Here is a 6,219-nt window from a genome sequence, read left to right on the forward strand (position 1 = left end):
GCTAGCAGATGGATGCAGAGAACCAAAGGTGCCTTGGAGATGGCTGCAGGCATGGACTGTAGTGGTGGGCTCATTAGGGGGCAGTGGTGCCTTAGTATCCCATCCTGGGATGGTTGTTGGCCGAACTTCAGCCTTGGATTTGGAGTCCAGAACCCTCTCTTTCCACCCCGTCCAGGGAAAGAGAAAATCAGAGGGGTGAAAGGGCTGACCAAAGAGAGAAGTACAAGGAACCTCAGGGACTGACTGCCTAGATCAGTCCAGCTTGTCCTCTCTCTTCTCCTTTTCTATATACGCAGCATACAAATATAGCCTCCTACACATACACGCCCACAGAAACCTACACAGTCACATATATATGTATACACACGCGGGCACTCACCCTCAGCAGTATATACATATACACACACAGACATGCACAAACACTCACGTACAGCCACACGTATAGTCCCATGCACGATCACATATGTTTACCTTCATATTCGCACGCGCGCACACACACACACAAATGTTGTAAGACAGCTAAAAACAGGAAAGTTGCTGCTGGAATGTCTAACATTGCCTCTTTTTTTTGGACACCCCTCACAGAGAGATCCAGGTTGAGAGGAGAGCAATGACCCCACATCTGAAGTTCCCATTATGGGTATTGAAAGGTTTGCTTCCTGGGGCCTAAACATTGGTTGGTTGATTTGGATTTGGGTTTTCAGGACCCTGGATGGCCTTTGAGCCTGTGGGAGGTGAGCAGTTCATTTGGGGTGAGGCATACAGAGAGACTGAAGCAGTGAGGAAAACAAGGGGATTTTAAGATGTGTCTGGCAGCAATGCACAGGAAGGCTTTAGAGTACAGAGGAAGGGCAGAGAGGCCAGTTGTAAATATCTCCATAGAACCACATAACTAGGTATAATATTATACCTTAAAAAGAATATCTTGCCCTAATTTGCTGCAACAAGAGCAGTTGAACTCTACTGCGACTCACACTGTGTGAGGTTAAGTGTCAAGGTGAGGTGGAGGTTTGGCAATTACACCTTTTCAGAAATTTGAACCTTTTGGGTTCGCCATGGACTTGATCATTTTAGCCTGAAAATGCCAGATCTCCCCTTGTCATGTTCTGTGTGTGTTCTGTCATCAGCATTGTCGTTGAGCCCCATTCCTAGGTGTCCTCAGCCATGCCGGCACACCCTCCTCCAGCTGGCTGCCTACATCCCCTCCCACTCCTCACCTCACAACAAGTAACTTTGGAAGTGCAGAGCATCTAGCAGGGTGCTCCTGGGGTTTAGCCCACAGAGCTTTTTTCAGCCCCAACCAATCAGAGTGCTTGTGGTGATAGATAATTTGGAGCTTGGGCAGAGGGAAGGGTCTTGCTGAGTCTGGGATGGAGCAACCCCCGCTTTACTCCTCTACCCACCTTCCCTTTCTTTTCTTCACATGGGCTATCCCATTAACTTTCCCCGTAGAATCCCTTCTCCACCACTACCACAGGAAGGACACCCTCTGTCTCTCCAAAGTGTCATTTTGTTGTGGGGATGTATGACACGTTTCCTACCAAGTTCTTGCCCATTCCGTCTGCCACTGTGGGGTGCCTTTGCAGAGATAATGGATGATCTGTTGGGTCTTAGTGGAGCTTATCAAATGTGTTCTTACAATCTGTGTCATCTTGTTAATAGCAAGGCTGCAAAGTCTTTGCATATTTAGAGCAGAGTTTTGCTGAGACTGTGACCATTCCTAATGAGGCTTCCTTACTCTGTGCATAAAAGAGCTAACCCTTTGAGCTATTAACTAATGAATGCATTTGCTAAGCTATCCGCCTGCATGGTACCCTGCTGCAGTGATGAACATCAAAGGAAATTGTGACTTGTCCTATAGAAAGTGCAGTGTGTTTGTGTTTGTTGTATAGTGTCCTGTGATCAATATGAAATCTGTATTATCAGTGTTGGGGTTTTTGGGGGGAGGGTGTTACAGTGTCTCCCTAATATACTTCAATTATGAAATAGCCCCAGTTGATCAGGGTAACCTCTGTTGACTCAACATGTGTGAGACTTTGCACCCACCATCTTGCTGGACTGCATCTCTGGGGTCAGTAGTCATCAGCAAAACTGAACATGCCCAAGTGTAGCACAACTGGCCATGGTGTCTGACTTCCTGTAGTGCCAAAGAATTCTGCAGAGGGCAGCCAAGGCAGTGCCATTGTGGAGGCAGATGAAATACAGTGAAACCACACACACGCTGGTCTTCAGGAGTGGTGCTGGGCCCAGGCAGTGAGAGGAGGAACAAGACCAACGAGTCCTGGATGACCTGACCCACAAAGGGGCACAGAGCAGCAGAGACCCCCCAAGATGACCCAGTGCCCTCTTTGTCCTCATTAAATGTACATTTTTGCATGAAAAAGACCTTGACCAGTCCTAAATTCAAAAAAGGAAAACATGAAGAAACATAAAATTATGCTTCTAAAAAGTATGCTGAAATAAAGGTTTGTAAATAGCCAAAAGAAGAAAATAAATATATATAATGGCAAATATGCTTCTGGGTCACTGTGTTTCATCTCTTTTGGATTAGGAGGGAGCTCCGTCTGGGCCCAGGAAGCCTCTGGCTTCCATTGCTCACCTTTGCCTTCCACAGTTTTGCACATCGACCTCATTCCCTGGGATATTTAAATCCATAGGTTTCCAAGTGGAGGGGAAATAGTAATGTTACAGTTGAAATTAGCTTACACTTTTACACAAGCCATTCTAATCATTTGAAACGAAAATTTTAAAACATGGCAAGCCATTGTACTGCCAAAATACAATGTGGACATTTATTTCCATTTTGGAGGGGACAAGGTCTTCATAAAGAACATTTTCTAAAATCTCCTTTGCCGATGTGGATATGCAGAATAGAGAGCAAGAAAGCCCTGTGCGGTGGGAAGAGGGCATGCTCAGGTTTTAAAAACTTTGCAGAGTTACATTAAAATGTCCTGCTCATGGTGCAGAGGGTTCTTGCTGTGGCCCACATTTGTCAGTGCACCCGCCTCCAAGAACCTTTTGATGAAAACCTTGGAGTTGCAACAGGAACTCTAACCTAATGGCTCCTCCCCTGATGTTTCTTTTGTGCCCAAAGCAGGCCAGGAGAACTGTGCATTCACACCCTGCAGGGGCTGCTTTGCTGACCCACCCATGGGGGTGGGGGTGCTGGTATCCTCATAGGTAAATGCAGAATGAGAAAATGTAGTTGGGGGTTGGGGGTAGTGTGCACAGTACATCTGGAGCCTGCCATTAGCTACTGAGTTCTTTGCTGTTGGCTAAGTTCTTTCCAGCAAGTCAGGTTCTGAAGGTGACCCGTGACCCCAGCCGGAGCTTGTGACCCTTGAATGGTCCGACTGTCACTTGCTGCCTGCCAATTATACAACTACCCTAAGGGATAATGCGAGAGAAGGGGGATATGGTCTCCCTCCCCCTTTACAGCTTTCCTAACTCTCAGGATGAAAGAGCCCTTGCCACAGCTTCTCCAAGCTTTCAAAAAGGCCTCTCTTCTTAGCCTCCCATGTTGGCCCAGCTTCCTCTGAGCCCTGGCAGAACCTTCCAGGGGCCCCTTGATACTGCCATGGTGCTGCTTACCCAGTCCGGGTATCTCAAACTCTCCTCCTCATCAGAATCTCGAGGGAATTAGTAAGGTATACAGTACTGAGGCAGGTTTGTTTTATATTTTAATAATCTTCAGCTCATTTTTTATACTTATTTATTTAAAAGTAATAAGGGATAAGGACATATTCATCATGGGACTCAAACAAGTTTCTATCCAATGCTCTGGAAGCAGCTCAGGGACTGCACAACGAGCAAGTGCCAGAATCTGAACATGAACTCTTCCAATGGCCAGGCTAAGACTTGCAACAGAATGCAATTCTGCATCCTCAACTCTAGATTTCTAAGTTTCAATTACAAATCAGCTTCTTAGACAGTTTCCCTTTAATATCGCATAGGGGATGGAGGTTAAAAATTTATTGGAGATAGTGGACCCCAGCCTCCCCTTTTGTCTGGAATACTCTGTGTACCCTTGGGCAAGACCCTGTTCATTTGCAGGCCTCTTCCAGTCCTCTCCTTTCCCAACCCCTGACCAACTAGCCAGCACATTCTTACCCCAGGCCATGTGCAGTGCTCAAAGCTCAGCCCATTAGGAAGATTTTCCCTCACCACTCTCTTTCGAGACCTCCCTCAACTGCTATCCATTTTCAGCTTATACCTGCATGCTGAACCAGCCCATGCTTAAAGCAGCCAGGACCTAAAAGGACCCCATATGGTCATAGGTGCAAGCTGGGGAAGGCATGCTGGTGCAACTGTAGTGAGTGGTATGGGGGTCTGAGCTATCTCCTCATGTAATTACTTGAGCCCTCTGGTCTTGCCCAGGCTGGAACAGGCTAGCACTATTATGCCTGCCATGCTGAATCATTAGATGGGAGCAGCCCAGGGGAAGTACAGCCTCATTGCAAATACAGTTGGGGCTGGCAAGCAACAATGCCCCACAATAGGTTTTCTTGCTGGAGATCTGAGTGGCACACCTCCATGATCAAGACACAAACATATCTTTCTATTGATAATGTTGATTTACTTCTTTCAGCATACTATTTTGCACCTACCCAAAGACCTCCTCTGTTACTGTGGTTGTGGTTTGGTGTAGGCCAGGGCTCCAGGACAGTCCCTATTCTGGCACTCTCTCCATACAGGAATATGTGGATGCTTTGCTAAGGGAGGTGAGACCACCTTCCTCTCCAATGAGTAGAAAGGACTCTGCCACATCATACCACCAGACAATGGTTAACCATGTAATGCCCAATTTGTTATATGATAATCAGTCACGAGAGGTTAGGTGGGTGCTGCTGTGGTGACAATCCCAAAATTCCAGTGACTTAACCTCAAAATATCTTTATTTTCCTCTCAAACTGTGTATCCAATGCAGGTCATCATGGTAGCTTCTGCTTATTGTAGCCACTCAGGGACAAGCTGACAGAGGCTTCATCAACATGTGCTTCTCCAATCTTTGTAGCAGGGGGAAGGGAACGTAGGAGGTCTGACACTAGTAATTAAATGCTGCAGTTAGAAAGGACACATGTCACTCACACTCACAACTCATTAGATAGAACTTATAGCCCGACCAACTATAAGGAGCCAGGACATTCAGTTTGCTATGTACCCAGGAGAGGTGAACCATATGTCATTGAGTGGTACTAACGACAACCATTGGGAATTTCCCTTGATCTTTGCCAGAATATTGCTTGCTCTTCTTCCCACTCAGAGGTACTCATGCCCTTCTTTTGTAGTAGTCTTCTTATCTTTAACCTTGGCACATGAGCCAGCAACATACATTAAAATTCCAAAATGCTGCCATTCATCAGAGAGTGTCTGCCATTCTTGAAGGAGGGCTTTCTGGGCTCTGGAGGATGTTTCACCCTCCCTATGGACAGGATTCCAATTTGTCCTTCCAGCCACTCTGGGCCAATCACCACTCCCTTCTAGGTTAGCTGCCACTGGCTGAAGGTCACACCTTCATGGTAAGTGGGTGTGGGTACAGTGTCCAGAAGGAGCTTCAGGCAGGCAGTCATTCCTCTCATCACTTCCCCCCAGGAAAAGGAAAGACAGTCCGTTTGCTATTTCAAATGGTCTGTACTACTGAAATCCCAGAGGTCATGAGGGCAAAGAGCTGAAACTCAGCCCCTAGCTGTCTCCAGGTTTGGGGGCAGACTTTTCTTATGTGAGCTTTCCACTGAGGATTTATACCCAATTCCAGCAACAAGGAGAAGCTAACTGCACATGAGATGCTAAACCCAAAACTGAGGAAGAAAGTAAACTCTACTATAGCTGAGTTGGTCCTGAGCAAACGACCTGGAGATGACTCAAGCCTTCAGTGAAATCTCTGACAAAAAGACAGGTAAATTTCTTTTGGAATCTCAGGGTTTCTGAATTCTTCTGCGAGTTCTGTCAAGAGTGAGACCAGCTGAAAGGAAGTGTGTGAAGCAGAGATGGGATGGGCCCAGTTCTGACCTAGCTATTCCCCATGGGTGGATGAGGTTACCAAAATGGACTCCTTCCTCCTGCAGGGCCCCCTCAGCTAATGACCTTGTGGCCCTATGTATGAATGACCCTATTTTCATTCAGAGAATGAGAATGCTAGCCTGAAGGCTTTTCAGTAAGGATCCTCAAATCCCACTTTGATGGTAGAGGGGCAACATATCCTGCCCGGACTGGTGATAC

Source organism: Diceros bicornis, chromosome X (genome assembly GCF_020826845.1).
Source record: "Diceros bicornis minor isolate mBicDic1 chromosome X, mDicBic1.mat.cur, whole genome shotgun sequence".
In the NCBI taxonomy this organism is placed as follows: Eukaryota; Metazoa; Chordata; class Mammalia; order Perissodactyla; family Rhinocerotidae; genus Diceros; species Diceros bicornis.